This window comes from Hemiscyllium ocellatum, chromosome 15 (assembly GCF_020745735.1).
Source record: "Hemiscyllium ocellatum isolate sHemOce1 chromosome 15, sHemOce1.pat.X.cur, whole genome shotgun sequence".
NCBI classification, from domain to species: Eukaryota; Metazoa; Chordata; class Chondrichthyes; order Orectolobiformes; family Hemiscylliidae; genus Hemiscyllium; species Hemiscyllium ocellatum.
In genome coordinates, this window is record NC_083415.1 from 40,779,154 (window position 1) to 40,797,865 (window position 18,712).

Sequence of the window (18,712 nt, forward strand, 5' to 3'; positions counted from 1 at the left end):
CAAATTCTTGAGTTATCAAATTTGTACCTTGCCTTTTTATCAGGAATATGTCACATTCAGTGTTAATTTTTTATATTCCAGTAGAAGGGAATTTTTTTTTTTAACATTTTTTGGTACTTTACATTTATATTATATTCCCCCTTTTTTTATCAGTTCTTTGGTCTTCCTTTACTGCATTCTGAAATTCTCTCAAACACTAGTTTTGCCTCTATTTCTGGTAACTTTATATGTCATTTCTTTTCATTTGTATAATCCTTAACTTTCTTTGTTAGCCACAGTTGATTTTAGAGGTTTCATGCTTTGAAGGAATGTCTTGTTGCTGTAAACTATGTAAGAAACATTTAAAATCTATCTATTGCCTATGTACCATTCCACATTTTAAAGTCATCAGACGAGGATGACTCTCTTCCACTCTCAGGGTGAGTCTGTGGGTGTCTGTACAGACCGATGTGGCTCTGTTAAGCTTGGGGCATGTGATGGTCGGAGGAAGGGTTGGGTGTGGCATTGGTGTGGTAATGTGCTCCTCTCGTTGTTTTTGCCTGGCTTCTGCTTTTCCCCGATGGCAACTCTCGAGATGCTTGACGCCTTCCTGAATGCGTCCAGGGTGTGGTGCTGGAAAAACACATCAGGTCAGGAGACATCTGAGGAGCAGCAGAGTCGAAGCAGCAGCAAAGGGCTTTTGCCCAAAACATCAACTCCCCCACTTCTCGGATGCTGCCTGACCTGCAGTGATTTTCCAGCAGCACACTCTCAACCCTCACCTCCAGCACGTGTAGTCCTCACTTTCGCCTTCCTGTATGCACCCCCTCCACTTTGGACAACCTCAGGTCAGTGATTTTCAGGTGTCTGTGGGAATGCTGCACTTCACCAGTGAGGCCTTGAGGATAGTATCAACATTTTATCAAAGAACATAGAACATAGAAAAATACAGCGCAGTACAGGCCCTTCGGCCCTCGATGTTGCGCCGACCAAAGCCTACCTAACCTACATTAGCCCAATAACCTCCATATGCTTATCCAATGACCGCTTAAATGACCATAAAGAGGGAGAGTCCACCACTGCTACTGGCAGGGCATCCCATGAACTCACAACACGCTGAGTAAATAATCTACCCCTAACATCTGTCCTATACCAACCACCCCTTAATTTAAAGCTGTGTCCCCTAGTAACAGCTGACTCCATTAGCGGAAAAAGGTTCTCACTGTCAACCCTATCTAAACCCCTAATCATCTTGTACACCTCTATCAAATCTCCCCTAAACCTTCTTTTCTCCAATGAGAACAGCCCTAAGTGCCTCAGCCTTTCCTCATACGATCTTCCTACCATGCCAGGCAACATCCTGGTAAACTTTCTCTGCACTCGTTCCAATGCCTCCACATCCTTTCTATAGTATGGTGACCAAAACTGCACACAATACTCCAGATGAGGCCGCACCAGAGTCTTATACAACTGCAACATGACCTCAGGACTGCGGAACTCAATTCCTCTACCAATAAAGCCCAGTACACCATATGCCTTCTTCACAGCACTATTTATCTGGGTGGCAACTTTCAGAGATCTGTGTACATGGACACCAAGATCCCTCTGCTCATCCACACTACCAAGTAGCCTACCATTAGCCCAGTAATCCATCTTCTTGTTACTCCTACCAAAGTGAATGACTTCACACTTAGCTACATTGAACTCCATTTGCCACCTTTCTGTCCAGCTCTGCAACTTATCTATATCCTGCTGTAGCCTGCCACATCCTTCTTCGCTGTCCACAACTCCACCGACTTTCATGTCATCCGCAAACTTGCTCACCCAGCTTTCAAGCCCCTCCTCTAGGTCATTTATAAAAATGACAAACAGCAATGGTCCCAAAACAGATCCTTGCGGAACACCGCTAGTAACTGCACTCCAAGATGAACCTATACCATCAACTACTACCCTCTGTCTCCTTCCAGCCAGCCAATTCCTAATCCAAACCTCTAATGCACCCTCAATACCATACCTCCGTAGTTTTTGCATGAGCCTACCATGGGGTACCTTATCGAACGCCTTGCTAAAATCCATATACACCACATCTACTGCTTTACCCTCGTCCACTTCCTTGGTCACCTTCTCAAAGAACTCAATAAGGTTTGTGAGGCACAACCTGCCCTTCACAAAACCATGCTGACTATCCTTGATCACATTATTCCTATCCAGATGTTCATAAATCCTATCCCTTACAATTCTCTCTAAGACTTTGCCCACAACAGAAGTGAGACTCACTGGCCTATAGTTACTCGGGCTATCCCTACTCCCCTTCTTGAACAAGGGGACCACATTCGCTATCCTCCAGTCTTCTGGCACTATTCCCGTAGACAATGACGACATAAAAATCAAGGCCAATGGCTCCGCTATCTCCTCCCTAGCTTCCCAGAGGATCCTAGGATAAATGCCATCAGGCCCAGGGGACTTATCTATTTTCACCCTTTCCAGTATTCCCCAGACCTTTTCCCTACATACCTCAAGGTCATCCATTCTAATCACTTGTGACTCAGTATTCACATCAGCAACAGTGTCCTGTTCCTGAGTGAATACTGACGAAGAGCATTGATTTAGCGTCTCTCCAATCTCCTCCGCCTCCACGCACAACTTCCCACTACTATCCTTGACTGGACTGATACCTACCCTAGTCATCCTTTTATTCCTGACATACCTATAAAAAGCCTTTGGGCTTTCCCTAATCCTACCAACTAAGGACTTTTCATGTCCCCTTCTCGCTGCTCTTAGCTCTCTCTTTAGATCCTTCCTGGTTACCTTATAACTCTCAATCGCCCCAACTGAACCTTCACACCTCATCTTTACATAGGCCGCCCTCTTCCCTTTCACAAGGGATTCCAATTCCTTATTAAACCACGGCTCCTTCACAAGACCCTTTACTCCCTGCCTGACTGGTACATACTTATCAAGGACACCCAATAGCTGTTCCTTGAACAATCTCCACATATCATTTGTGTTCTTCCCTTGAAGCCTATTTTTCCAATCCACACATCCTAAGTCATGCCTCACCGCATCATAATTTCCCTGCCCCCAGCTATAACTGTTGCCCTGCAGTGCACACTTATCCCTCTCCATCACTAGAGTAAAAGTCACCGAGTTGTGGTCACTGTCCCCGAAGTGCTTACCTACCTCCAAGTCTAATATCTGGCCTGGTTCATTACCTAGAACCAAATCCAGTATTGCCTCACCTCTTGTTGGCCTGTCTACATATTGTGTCAGGAAACCCTCCTGCACACATTGCACAAACACCGACCGATCTAACGAACTCGAGCTATAGCTTTCCCAGTCAATATCTGGGAAGTTAAAGTCCCCCATAACAACCACCCTGCTACTTTCACTCTTCTCCTGAATCATCCTCGCAATACTTTCCTCTACTTCTCTCGGACTATTAGGAGACCTGTAGAAAACCCCTAACAGGGTGACCTCACCTTTCCTATTTCTAACCTCAGCCCAAACTACCTCAGATGGTAAGTCTTCCTCCATTGTCCTTTCCACCACTGTAATACTATCCTTGACAAGCAATGCCACACCTCCCCCTCTTTTACCCCCATCTCTGACCCTGCTAAAACATTTAAACCCTGGAACCTGCAACAGCCATTCCTGTCCCTGTTCTACCCACGTCTCTGTAATGGCCACAACATCGAAGTCCCAGGTACCAACCCATGCTGCAAGTTCACCTACCTTATTTCTTATACTTCTGGCATTGAAGTATACACACTTCAAGCCACCTTCCTGTTTACAGGCACCCTCCTTCGAGATCGATGCCTGTTCCTAACCTCCCTACACTCAAGGTCCTGTACCGTAAAGCTACAGTCCAGGTTCCCATGTCCCTGCAGAGTTAGTTTAAACCCTCCCAAAGAGCACTAGCAAACCTCCCCCCAAGGATACTGGTGCCCCTCAGGTTCAGGTGTAGGACCATCCTGTTTATAGAGGTCCCACCTTCCCCAGAAAGAACCCCAGTTGTCCAGAATCCGGAATCCCTCCCTCCTGCACCATCCCTGTAGCCACGCATTTAACTGTTCTCTCTCCCTATTCCTCGACTCTCTATCACGTGGCATGGGTAACAAACCAGAGACAACAACTCTGTTCGTTCTAGCTCTGAGCTTCCAACCTAGCTCTCTGAAAGCCTGCCTAACATCCTCACCCCTATTCCTACCTATGTCGTTGGTTCCAACGTGGACCACGATCTGGGGCTGCTCCCCCTCCCCCTTAAGGACCCGGAAAACACGATCAGAGACATCACGTACCCTTGCACCTGGGAGGCAACATACCAATCGTGAGTCTATGTCGCCCCCGCAAAACCGCCTATCTGTGCCCCTCACTATTGAGTCCCCAATAACTATCGCTCTACCTTTCTCCACCCTTCCCTTCTGAGCAACGGGGACAGGATCCGTGCCAGAGGCCTGAACCTCGTTGCTTACCCCTGGTAAGTCATCCCCCCCACAAGTATCCAAAACGGTATACTTGTTCTTGAGGGGAATGACCACAGGGGGTCCCTGCACTGGCTGCTTCCTCCCACTCCCCCTCACTGTCACCCATCTCTCTAAAACTTTCGGAGTAACTACTTCCCTAAAGCTCTGATCTCTGACCACCTCTGCCTCCCGAATGATCCGCAGTTCATCCAACTCCAGCTCCAGTTCCCTAACACGGTCTTGGAGGAGCTGGAGATGGGTGCACTTCTTGCAAGTGTAATCAGCAGGGACGCTAATGGCTTCCCTCACCTCATACATATTGCAAGAGGAACATTGCACTGCCTTCGCTGCAATCCCTCTAAAAGGTAAACTTTAAAAAACTAGATCTAAAGAAACAAACAAGCAAAATGCAGCACTTACCTGCTTACCACAACGGGTCTTATTATTAGGTTAGAGGAGGACGGCGGGTGGGAGACTCTACCCCTGTAGTGCCTCGGATTCCTCGCCTGCACGCTTATATAAGAAAAAAACCTTCCCAGGTAAGCTAGCGCAACACCAGCTTCCAGGTCCGCTAGGCGCTTAAAAAAACTTTAAATTTTAGTCGTTAAAAAACAAAAACTGGACTATACGCGCGACTTAAAAAAACACCACCAGACAGCCGTTACCTGCTCCGCCGAGAGAGTGAGGATTTTTAATGTTCAGCATGTACAGGCCCCACTGGCACCAGAACCAATCCAAATGTTTCAGAAATCTGAGTTCTCCCACCTAGACCAATTCTGCAGCTATGTGTTCAATCCTCCTGCTCCTATGTTCAGTAACAGATGGCACTAGCAGTAATTTGGAAATTACACTTCTTGAGGTCCTGCTCTTTAATTCCTTTCCTAATCAAATGTTCTGCAGCCACTCTATCACATCCTCAATCTTGGCATCAGAGAGATAACACCAACCTGGAGTCACAATTACCACCACAGAGATGTATGCCTGATCACTGACCGTGGAAGCCCTTATTACTATTGTTTCTCTACACTCATTTCTTCCTTCCTGTACGGATGTGTCACCCATGTTGCCACAGACCTGACCTCATTGTGCTCCACTGAGGCAACAGATTAGCATGCAAGATAGACTTCTGCATTTCTCATCATTTCTGCTAGATTACTTGGCAGTCACCCCTCCTTCAGTACTCCTGAAATGTTATATGGCCTCCACCTCAACCATTCTGTCCATGAGGTCTCTGCACCTCAACAGAATTTTTAAAATAGAATTATAGAATCCCTACACTGTGACAACAGGGCCTTCAGCTCTAGAAGTCCACACCGATCCTCTGGCAACCCATTCCCCTACTCTATTATCCTATATTACCCCTGATTTCTGCACCGCACCTAACCTACATCATCCCTGAACACATTGGGTAGTTTAGCATGGCCAATTCGCCAAAGTTGCATTTCTTTGGACTGTGGTAAGAAACCAGAGTACCCAGAGGAAACCCACACAGACACGGGGAGAATGTGCAAACTCCACACAGACAGTCACCCAAGGCTGGAATCGAACCTGGGTCCCTGGTGCCGTACGACAGCAGTGCAAACCACTGAGCCACCGTGCCATCCCCAGCTGAAGTGCAACAATTTCTCCAGCTGCTGCTAGCAGTCTGAATTCCAGAGCTGAAACTTATGTAGCCAGTGACATTTCCAGTAGGTGTGCTTGTCTAGGACATAGCAGCAGCGCAGTATCTCGGTGCTTAGCATTGCTGCCTCACAGTGCCAGGGACCCAGGTTCAATTCCAGCCTCGGGCGACTGTCTGTGTGGCGTTTGCACATTCTCCCTGTGTCTGCGTGTGTTTCTTCTGGGTGCTCCAGTTTCCTCCCACAATCCAATGATGTGCAGGTTTGGTGAAGTGGCTATGATAAATTGTCCATAGTGTTCCGAGATGTATAGGTTAGATGCATTAATCAGGGGTAAATATAGAATAATAGGGTAAGAGAATGGGTCTGGGTGGGTTACTCTTTGGAGGGTTAGTGTGGACCTGTTGGGCCGAAGGGCCTGTTTCCACATTGTAGCGAGTCTATCTGATGCATTCATGAATTTCCACACACCATAAGGTGTACATTCCACACAGTTGAGCAAACTTACCAAACTGTAACTTTAACAACTAATGATTATAATTAGAACAAGTAGAATAATTTACCAGTTACTCACTAAACAATTTCTACCCTGTGCCAAAGTAAGAGGTAATTACTGAAGGCTGAAAAAGGAAGAAAGAGAGGAGTGCATCCATCTATCTTCACCTCACTGAACTCCCTTGCTCATGAAATTTTGCATTCACACTCTGTGCAGAATCATCGCTCAAGCCAAATTAGTTAGCAATGCCTCTTTCAGGCTCTGTCAAAAACAATTCAATTCTAAAATTAGAATTTAACAACCACCTCGTTATCTAGCTGAAGCTGCTCTCAGAAATCTTGCACATACCCTGTTTAAAGGCTGGAAGAAAACTTGACATCCAAGTTAAAATAAGTTTTAAATGAATTGCTAACTTAAAGAGAAGTGACACTTCTGATAGAAGTTTAAAAATTTTCCAATCAGCAGCTCAGTGTAGACCAAAACAGCACTGAGACAGGCTTATTGTGTACAAAATTAACCAAATTCAAATTTCTAAAAACGATTGTAATATCATGTCTTGTTGATGGTGGACAGGCTTTTGGGAGTCATGAGGTGAATCATTTTCCACAGAATTCTGACTTTCTGACCTTCCCTTGAAGTTGTAGTTTTTACCCAGCTGGTGCAGTTCAGCTTCTGGTTAATGGTACTTTACAGAATGGTGATAGTGAGGGTTGGTAATACAATTGAATGTCAAAGGCAAATGGTTAAATGCTGGAGATGGCCATTGTCTCACATGGCACAGGTATTATCTGTTAGACCTGTGTGTTGCCATAGAAAACACAGGCTTCTTCTTTAGACCTTGCAGCAGTTTGATACACTTGGGTGGTTTGCTAAGCTATTCCAAGGACATTCAGGGATCAACCATATTGCTGCCTGATTTTCTTCCCAAAATAGTATTACTGAAACAAATAGTTTTCTATGACCTGTGTTGCCTAGTCACTTTTGGACTAACTTTTATTGAATTTAAATTTGAAGTTAAGCTCCAACAGCTGCCAGAGTCTGGGGTCTCTGGATAACTTTTGGAGGACTTTTACACTCAATGCTAAGGTCTTAGGGATGTTGCTGAACAAAAAGGCCTTTGAGTGCAGGTTCATAGTTCCTTGAAAGCAGAGTTGCAGTTAGATAGGATAGTGAAGAAGGCGTTTGGTATGCTTCCCTTTATCGTTTAGAGCATTGAGTACAGGAGTTGGGAGGTCATTTTGCGGCTGTACAGGACATTGGTTCGGCCATTTTTGGAATATTGTGTGCAGTTCTGGTCTCCTTTCTATTGGAAGGACGTTGTGAAACATGAAAGGATTCAGAAAAGATTTACAAGGATGTTGCCAGGTTTGGAGGATTTGAGCTATAGGGAGAGGCTGAGTAGGCTGGGTCTGTTTTCCCTGGAGCGTCGGAGGCTGAGGGGTGACCTCATAGAGGTTTATATAATCATCATAGGTTAAATAGACAATGTCTTTCCCTGAGGTCGGGAGTCCAGAACGAGAGGGCATAGGCTTAGGTTGAGAGGGGCAAGCTATAAAAGGGACCAAAGGGGCAACTTTTTCATGCAGAGAGTGGTGTGTGTATGGAATGAGCTGTCAGAGGAAGCTGTGGAGGCAGGTACAATTACAACATTTAAAAGGCATCTGGAAGGGTATATGAATAGGAAGGGTTGAGAGGGATAAGGGCTGCTTGCTGGCAAATGGGACTAGATTAGGTTAGAATATCTGGTCAGCACAGACGAGTTGGACTAAAGAGCATGTTTCCATGCTGTACAGTTCTATGACTGTATGACCTTATAACTAATCCAGTGATACTACCACAATAACTGCACTTTCAGTTCCAACCTCTGAAGTTCAAAAACGCTCTCTTTCTCCCTATCTTCTGTTTTTAATCATAATTCAAACCATTTCATTTCCTTTACACTTTCTTCTTGCTATGCCAGGGCTATTCTTTCTTTTGTCTGTTTTCCTTCTCATTCCCTCTAATTCAAACTGCTTCATTTGTAATTGAAGTTTAGTCATTTTCAAAGATTCCCAATGCATGTTTGGCAATCTTAAATGTTGAGCTATTGCTGCAGTTACCCCTACTTTTCACACAGAAACAGACAAAGGCAACCCCAACTCCAGCTTGTCAGCCAATTTAAAAAGCTTTGCCTTCTCACTTACTGTAAAATCCTGAAGTGACTTATTTCATCCCTAGGAAACTCTTAGTGATTGAAGGAGCCAGTACTACACAAGGCACACTCTGTTTAAACCAACCAAATACAAATAGGAGAACACCAACACTCATTGTCTTTGAGTCCAATAACTTCAAATCTGACCTTTGAGTTTGGTCCTGGACAATCCCCCACTTTGTTAGGGACCAGGCCAAACCCCTTCAAACTATATTACGAAAATAGCATAGAACTGAACTTTTTCTTATTTTTAAAGACAAGTGTAAGATATTGTGTTCCTGATGAAACAAACTATCATCTTGAAGCAAAACACACTTTATTTTTACACAATAGTTAAAATTTAAGATTAGATTAGACTTACAGTGTGGAAACAGGCCCTTCAGCCCAACAAGTCCACACTGACACGCAACCACCCATACCCCTACATTTACCCCTTACCTAACACTATGGGCAATTTAGCATGGCCAATTCACCTGACCCACACATCTTTGGACTGTGGGAGGAAACCGGGGCACCCAGAGGAAACCCACGCAGACACGGGGAGAACGTGCAAACTCCACACAGTCAGTCGCCTGAGTCGAGAATTGAACCCGGGTCTCAGGTGCTGTGAGGCAGCAGTGCTAACCACTGTGCCACCGTGCCACCTAAATAAAAGAAAGAAGAATTGGAATAAATTAACTTAATTGGAAAGCTTAGCAGAATAATAGATTATTTAACTACTAAGCAGCAATTGTTCCAAGATAGTACCATCCTATAAGCACATCTTTTGTGTAGTGATTGTATGTGGTCAGCCAGATAGACCGCATAGAATATGCATTCCCTGTTTGGGGCTGTTATTTTGGTTCAATCACGGAGCCCTGGCTGATAGATAAAAACATAAGAAGGACAGCACGGTGGCTCAGTGTTAGCACTGCTGCCTCACAGCACCAGGGACCCAGGTTTGATTTCGGCCTCGAGCATCTGTCTATGTGGAGTTTTCAGATTCTCACGGAGTTTCCTCTGGGTGTTCAGTTCCCTCCCACAATCCAAAAATGTTCAAGTTTGGTGAATTGGCCATGCTAAATTGCCCATAGTGTTCAGGTATATGTCAGTTAGGTGCATTAGTTAGGGGCAAATGTGGAGTAAAAGGTAAGGGAATGGGTCTGGGTGTGGACTTGCTGGGCTGAAGGGCCTGTTTCCACACTGTAGGGATTCTATTCTATTTATCTAACCACTCTGCAAGAGACGGAGTAGTGTCAAAGACTCTCCACATGTAAATAAAGGGCAACCTGGTAACAGGGTACCAGCCTCTGTGGAGTTATTTCACTTGACAAAAGCAATTCTGGAAAGTAGGTTACAATTTTAGCAGTAGGAAGAGAACCCAAGTTTTTAGCTGAAACAGAGAGAGAAATCATAGCTTCTACTCTCCAGCAACTACTGAAAGCTAAAACTAAAGTTCTGGTTCTATAGGAGCTTGATCCCACCCCTTCAAGCTGCTTCTATTGTTCCAACTTTAAACAAAAACAAAGCTTACTGGGCTCAGGGCAGACAGTTGGTTCTAAGTGTACAACATTTGCTTTCAACAGAAACATGACAGAACAAATCCTTCTTAAAGGCACATCTCGTAACAGGATCCTTGAGTGTGATTGCTCTCTCCTATAGGTTTAAAGTAGAAACAAACAGTGAGAGAATACTGCAGCACAAGCACAGGCTTGCAACCCATCAAGGCTATTTGTTGTTTCTCCACATGTGCTTTCTTGTCTAATGTGATTCTCATTTATGTTTAAATACGTTGTTGAAAATATTGCTTGTCACACCTGATTTTTGTTCAGACATTTCATTTCCAGTTGTCAAAATTTTGGTCACTCTTTTAAGTAAATATCTACAAATGCTAGTCAGTGTGGCAACGTCTACCAATGCAAACTGCCATGCAAACCTGTCCTACCTCAGTTGCAAGTTCTTAACCACTAGGTGGCTCCTGGAATCGATAAAACCCATCAGTTAATCATCTGCTCACCACAGCAATTTATTAGTGTTACTTAATATTATTTTTTAAAACAGTTACCTGTTTCACTGGTTTAAACTAAATGGACTCAGTTGCAACCATTGTTTCTGGCTGAGAAATTCTCAAATTCCAGTTTCAAAATTCCTCAAGTTATGTTCATGTTGACTATACTGGGACCATGCTTGACAGCGTCCTTCAGTACTGACCATCACTAGAGACAAGTAAGTACAAGTTTCACTTCGGTCACATCACATTCATCGCCATCACTCACACGAACCTCTGCCAAATTACATTTGGATTCATGAAGAAAAGGACCAATTAAGAAAATTTAATACAACTTCGCTCATGAAGACTACTTGCCCAATCCGGACCCCATTGATGAACACCTTTGTTGAGGTCACCAGGTCTCCGCATAATTGGTATACTCGCTGCCACAGAAACTCTGATCTCTGACTTTGTCATAAAGTAAAAATAGCCAGTTAAGCCATAACACCACAAAACATAGGAGCAGATGTAGGCCACTCAGTCCATCAGGTCTCCGTTGTCATTCAATGAGATCATGGCTGATCTGACAATCTTCAGCTCTACTTTCCTGCCTTATCCTCATAATTTTTGATGTCCCTTTTATGGTTAGAAATCTGTCTCTCTCAATCTTGAACATACCTTATGACACAGTCTTGACACCCCTCTGTGGTAAAGAATTCCACTTGCTGACTATCCTCTGAGGAGAAAATACCCTCCTCATTTCTACTTAAATGGGCAAACCTTTATTTTGAGATTATGCTTTCCGGTCCCAGATTCTCCCTCAAGGAGAATCAATCTCTCCACATCTCCCCCATTCAGCCCCTTTTGAACATTGTGTATTCCAATAAGGTCTCCCTTCATTCTCCTAAACTTCAATGAGTACAAGCCCAATTTCTCAATGTTTCCCCATAAGACAATCCCTCCATACATTTTTGTACTCCCTCCAGTATCAGTATATTCTTCCTTGAAGAATGGGATCTAAAACATATTACAGTTGTGGTTGACTAGTGTTTTATATATCTTTAGCAAAATCTATCTATTTTATATTTCATTCTGTTAAAAATAAAAATCAACACTTCATTTGCCTTCCCTCTTGGATGAACTTGGATGCTAGCACTAAGCCCCAAAATCCTTCTATGCTGCAGCTTTCTGAAGCCTTTCCCTATTTAAATAATATTCGGCACTTCTTTCTGCCAAAATACATAACTGCACTCATTTTCACTGGAGCATTGGATTTTGAGAGGTGACATTTTAGAGGTTTATAAAATCATGAAGGGAATAGATAAGATGAGTGGTAAGTTCTTTTCCCTAGGGTGGGAGATTTCAAGACTAGGGGATGACTTTTTAAGTTTAGAGGAGAAAAAATTAAAAAAGACAAGGGGCAATTTTTTTCCCAGAGTGGTTCATGTATAGAATGAACTTTCAGAGGAAGTGAAGGATGCAAGTACAGTTACAATGTTTAAAATACATTTAGGTAAATCCAAGAATAAGAAATCTATGAAAGGATATTGGCCAAGTGCAGGCAGGTAGGACCAGTTTAGTTTCAGATTATTGTCAGCATAGACTGATTGGACCGAAGGGTCTCTTTCCATGCTGTGTGACTCTATGACTTACATTTTCACACATTATATTCCATCTGTCAAGTTTTTACTCAGTCAATTAACCTGTCTATGTTCCTCCATAGATTCCTTGTGTCATCCTCACTACTTGCCTTTCCACCTATTTTTGTATCATCTGTAAATTTGGCAATAGTATGTTCAGTTCAGTTATCCAAGTCATTAATACGTATTGTAAATAACTATGGTCCCAGCATGAGTCCCTGTAGTACTCCACGAGATACAGATTGTCATTCTGAAAATGTACCCTTTACCTCAACTCACTGTCTTGTATTAATTAGCCAATTCTCTATCCATGCTAATGCACTACCCCAACACCATGAATTGTTGTCTTACTACATAGCTTTATGCATGTCAGATCAATCTCACTGATGGCATTGGCGATGTGACAGGTGGAAATAGTCTTTCACCCCACCCGGGAGTTAGTGTGTACATAGTTTTTCCACCAATTATCTGCCAGACTTATAGTGAGAGACCAACACAAGTCTTAAGGAATTTCGCTGTCTTTATGGAAGACAATTTATCTTTGTCAGTTTTGTATTATAGGATATAATGAGAAAAAACTGAACTACAATAACAGTACAGGTTCCAGTCTAATTATAGAGATTAGTGAGCACAAATTTTAATGAGTGAGAATGGATGCATGAAATGGAAAAGATTTCACGTTAAAGCAACATGCATTATCATATGTTTTGTACTGGAGCTTTCCCCAGGAATGCTTCCAGACATTTAGGTTTCAAAGCAGCTGGGAGTATATTTTCTCACCAGCACTGTTCCCTAAGCTGCACGTGCTTATACCAAATTCTACAGTGCACTGTTTTAACCACAGACTTTATGTCATTTCAAACAAGTGAAGATAGACATTTAGTAGACGGGCGTTAGGCATTCCTATGGAACTTAAGCTGATTAGAAATTATGCTCCAGTTTCCTGTTAGCACAGAGTAGTACATTGCTCACTGAGCATAGATTTTTTCAGTCAGAACTTCTTGATTTTAAATTGTTACAATATAAGCCAATTGATGTTTTGGGATGTTTCTTATTTATTGAATTGTTGGCCTGTTACTTTAGTTACTTTTTTATTAATTAAGAAAATTTCCTAGGAATAGGCAGCACTATGATATTTGGATGGGAGTTCTTAAAATTATACCAATATTTGTTAGATTCCTGAGAAGACTATTGTTAATATTCAACCTCAATATTTAGATGTTTTCCCAGAGTGGATTCATGTTTACAGAGGGTAACTGGAAACATACCTTTATTTGCTAAGGATTCCATGGGTATGCTAATATTTGAGTGGATTCTCAGTGTCGGATTACATAGGATTCCTGTGCGCATGCCAGCATTTACAAAGGATAACTGAGAGTGTGTCCTTTTTCACAGGAAATCCTGAGATTGTATAAATATAAATGGAAACTCTATCAGGTAGAAAGCTTCATAAGCTAATATTATTAACTCCACCTTGACAAATAAAACAATTAAAACTACGTAGGCAGGAAGAATACTAAGAATGAAAAAATTTGCATGCACATACATCGTACTACTTATGCATAATTAGCAATAAAATGAAATGACTTTAAGGTTGCCAGCAGGTCACCTGACCAACTGAGTTAATGAAAACCTGAAGCATGTTACAAACATTTTAAATCCATCTGTTTTAACTTTCTATGGCACTGAAGAACCTATAGAAATGGAATGTTGGCTATGAATTCCTTTCAGTAATTTCTTCAGCAAAGAAATGATCCATCAGCTTATATGTCAGTAGTTCAGCAGACACTGATGACTAAGAACATCTGTAGCACTGACTTAATTCTCAAACAATTCATTCTATATTTGCGGACCAACAATATATTGATGCCCTATCATTATGTCTGAAACAGAATGCGATTACTTTGCCTGATGATTTCATTTCAGCTTAAAAACAATCCAGTAGTTAGAGGTAGTTAAATTACAATATTTTCTTGGTGCAAGTCTGTTTGCTTCATGTCAGTAAATAATTCTATAGATTAAATCTTGTTCTCGATGGAGTATCTTCTGTCATATTCTCATTATGGAGGAGAGTGTTGAGTATTAAAAGATATCAGGCTGATAATGGAGGCGAACAACAGCAAACCCTCAAGCGCTAATAGTCACTTTGGAGTAATTTGGGGAAAATTGAATGTTTGCTTAAAGGGCAATGTAACATACACCTGTTAAGTGTATTTGTTTCTTGTGCTAAAAATAAGTAGATAGTCTATTCTGTGGTTTGAACTAAAGTGTGCTTACAAAGACAGCATGTAGTGCTTTTAGTCTATTGTCACAGTACATGTCCCAACCTTGTATTGTAACTTTCTTTTCAGCTATTAAAAGCAAGTGTGAGTTTTTTAAAATGTCTCTGCTGAAATGGTAACAATCTGAATACAGATTGCTTCCATTTCTGTAAAATTGTAACGGAGCTGAAAACTATGTGATCCTCACCTTTGACCTTGTAATGGAAGGAATGTCATTATGAAGCAGCAGAAATGATTGGGACTAGAATATTCCCCTGAGGAACTCCAGCAGTGAAGCCCTGGGGCTGAGGTGATAGCTCTTCGACAACCACACACCATTTTCCTTTGTGCTTGACATGACTCCTGAGAGTAGAGTTTTCTCCCTGATTTCCTTGCCCTGCAATGTTTTAATGTTAGTTTCTGTAAGTAAGCAACAAGAATTTCAAAAATCTGTACTAAATTGTTTTCTGACTCCACAAAATGTGTGAAAGTTTAAATTATTGATTATCATAATTGTGAAATTGTCACAGCATTAACATAATTTGGAGGAGCCGGTATCGGCTGGGGTGGACAAAGTTAAAAATCCGTACTAATTTTTAACCATCTGATGACGGGGCAGTGTCCCAAAAGTGTTGTCCCATAACCTGGCGTTGTGTGATTTTTAGCATTAACACAGTCAGGCTCTCACATTCATTACAGACTGTTGAAGAAACAATTTGAGGCTAGCACATCTCACACAAGTTTCAGTCATCAATAGAAAAAAATGATATACAACATACTGACAGCCACTTCAAAATTCAGATTAGTTCTTTTCAACTTGTGAAAATCTGATTCTGCAGAGTAACATTGTGGGAATAGATAGGAAATTTAGAAAAAGAGAAGAATTCTTTAGTGTAGAATCAAGAAGGCCTCAGGAAATCACAGAGGGGAAATTTGGTTAAAAGTTTGAGAAAAGGGGATTCTAGAAAATAAAGAAACAGTAAAATAAAGAGGCTGCCAAGAAATGAGGGGAAGAATATTGGTAATCCTTTGCTTAAAAAAAAGGATTATGGGTGAATTCCCCACCCACCTACAACCATCAAGTGAAGTGCTAAAAATTAATATATTAACAAAACTGTAAAATTTAAGAAGTACATCTTGTGTCTAGAAAATGTGAAGTTTTATAACATTTCTCTTGTTATCAGATTTTAAATCTTTTAATGTGCATTTTATTTACAATTCTGTGCCAATTGTTTAGCTATCAACTCATTTTGTACAATTCAGGTGAAAGTTCTAGGAATTTTATGTACTAATTCTACATTTCTCTTAGGAAAGATAAATTTACCTTAAAATTGAATTTAAGAGCAAGGCCAACATGGATAAAGTAGGCAACAAAAATCATTTTAAAACAACAACCAAACCTTATATTTGAGCAAAATGTTTAAAATGACTAGAATCCTTTATTGAATTATTTAAAGTTATATCTGTTAATTGATTGTATTTTTTAAAATGTGTGTATTTATGACATTGAGTGCTACAATTGCAATCTTAAATTGCTCTAATTTGATTATTGTAAGTTATAAATATCAAATTTGAAGTAAATTATTAGGGTAGGAACTGAGAAGATAATTTTGGTGTGTTTCTGTATAGCAGCTTGTAAATGGTATGTGCTGCTGCCATTGAGTGCCATTGTGTAGTGAGTAAATATTTAGAGCAGTGGATGGAGTCCTAATCAAGACCTGAATTGCATTAGGCATCTTATGTTTGTTTGAACTGTACTCTCCCAGACAACTGAAGGGCATTTTATCACTATCCTGATTTGTACCTTGAATATTGTGGAAAGACTTTGAGAAGTTGGGAGGCGAATCATTCACTATGTAAAACCCAAAATCTGACTTCATCTTTTGAGAGAACATTCCTGAGACCAGATCTGTTAGATTTCTAGTCAGCGATGAGCTCCCCCTTCCCCAATATGCGCGCACCTACACACACACACACACACACATCAAATGTTGTTGGAAGTACAATACCAATCAAAATCAAAGAGAGATAAGTAGATTGTCTCTTGTTGGAGAGGGTTATTGTCTAGTGTTTGTGTGACATAATTATTATCCCGGATTGATGTTGTCCAGGTTTGACTACAGGCAATCGCAGGTTCGATGTTGATGAGGTGGGAATACCTTTTTTTAAAAGTTCTTATATGGGATGTACAAAGTTAAAAATCACACAAAACCAGGTTATAGTCCAACAGATTTATTTGGAAGCACTAGCTTTTGGAGCGCTGCTCCTTCATCAAATGGTTGTGGAGGTTAAGGTCATGCTCACAGAATTTATAGCCAAAAGAGTCCAACATCATGGAGATTAGATTAGATGTGATACAGTAAACAGTCTTAGTCTAAAGCTTTCATCTTTTAGTATGGGAGATGCTGGTTTCTTTTCTTTGATATATAATTCCCAGAACTTCTTTTAAATTACATTCTCAAGATAACTCAGCTTTTTAAACAATAGGTGTGAAGTCTGTCTGTGTCCCAATGCTATGTCAGACTAACAAACCCTCTGTATGGTTTTACAGAGTTTTACATTGATTCACGCAGTTTTGAACAAAATAAAACGTAATTCTGCAAAAACAAATTCACTCCATAAGCTTATATGTGTGCGCATGTGGAGTATGAGTGAGCATGTGAGTGTGCGCGCATGGGTGTGAGTGCATGTGATAAAGTGTGTGTGTATGTACGGCAGCATCTTGGTTAATTGTGTATGTGAGTGTGATGGGGTATGTGTGACAGAGTGTGTGTTGGTGTGAGTGTGGGGTGTGTATGTGTGTGCATATGAAAGAGAGCTTGTCTATGAGTGAGGGTCTACGTGAGTGTATGTCTGAAGGAAATATAAAGTTTAAAAAGGAGAGAATGTCCGGTAAACATGAAGAATAAAGGCAAGATGAAAACAGAAATTACTGGAGAAGCCCAACATAGTCTGGCAGCATCTGTGGAGAGAAAATAGAGTCAACATTTCAGGTCCAATTCTTTAGAGTCATAGAGTCATGGAAATGTACTGCACGGAAACAGACCCTTCAGTCCAACTTGTCCATGCTGACCAGATATCTAACCTAATCTAGTCCCATTTGCCAGCACTTGGCACACATCCCTTGAAACCTTTTCTATGCATATACCCTTCCAAATGCCTTTTGAATGTTGTAATTGCACCAGCCTCCACCACATCCTCTGGCAGCTCATTCTATACACATACCACCTTCTGCGTGAAAAGTTTGCCCTTTAGGTCTCTTTTATACCTCTCCCCTCTCACCCTACAGCTAGGCCTTCTGGTTCTGAGCTCCCCAACCCCAGAGAAAAGACCTTGTTTGTTTATCCTATCCATACCCCTCATGATTTTATAAATCTCTATAAGGTTACCCCTCAGCCTCTGAGGCTCCAAGAAAAACAGCCCCAGCCTGGTCAGCCTCTCCCTATAGCTCAAATCCTCCAACCCTGGCATCATCCTTGTAAGTCTTTTCTGAAACTTTTCAGGTTTCACAACATCCTTCCGATAGCAATATTCCAAAAGTGGCCTAACCAATGTCCTGTGTAGGTGCAGCATGATCTCCCAACTCCTGTACTAATACTCTGAACAATAAAAGAAAACATACCAAATGCCTTCTTCACTATCCTATCTACCTGTTACTCTACTTTCAAGGAACTATGAACCTGCTCTCCAAGATCTCTTTGTTCAGCAACACTCCCTGGGACCTTATCATGAAGTATATCAGTCTGGCTCTGATTTGTTGTCTTTCAAAGGTAAATAACTTCTACGAATGACTTTCACTACCCAGTATGTGAAATCACCAGATAAGTGTGAGTTAAAATGGACAATTGACCAGGTACAAAGTCTTTAGATAAAGGTAGCAATTTCAGTTCAGATGGTTTTGTTTATTTCACTATGGATTCCTGAGTGTCATTCCACTATCAGGTCATCAAGGGAGACATTTTAGGTCAGTATTTGTCCCTTTTTAAAACCTGTTTAGTAAATGAAATTCTCAGGTATAACAATCATATAATGCAAGTCGAATATTAATAATCTACTTTTACCACTATCATAACACTTGCTACTCTTCTCTCAAG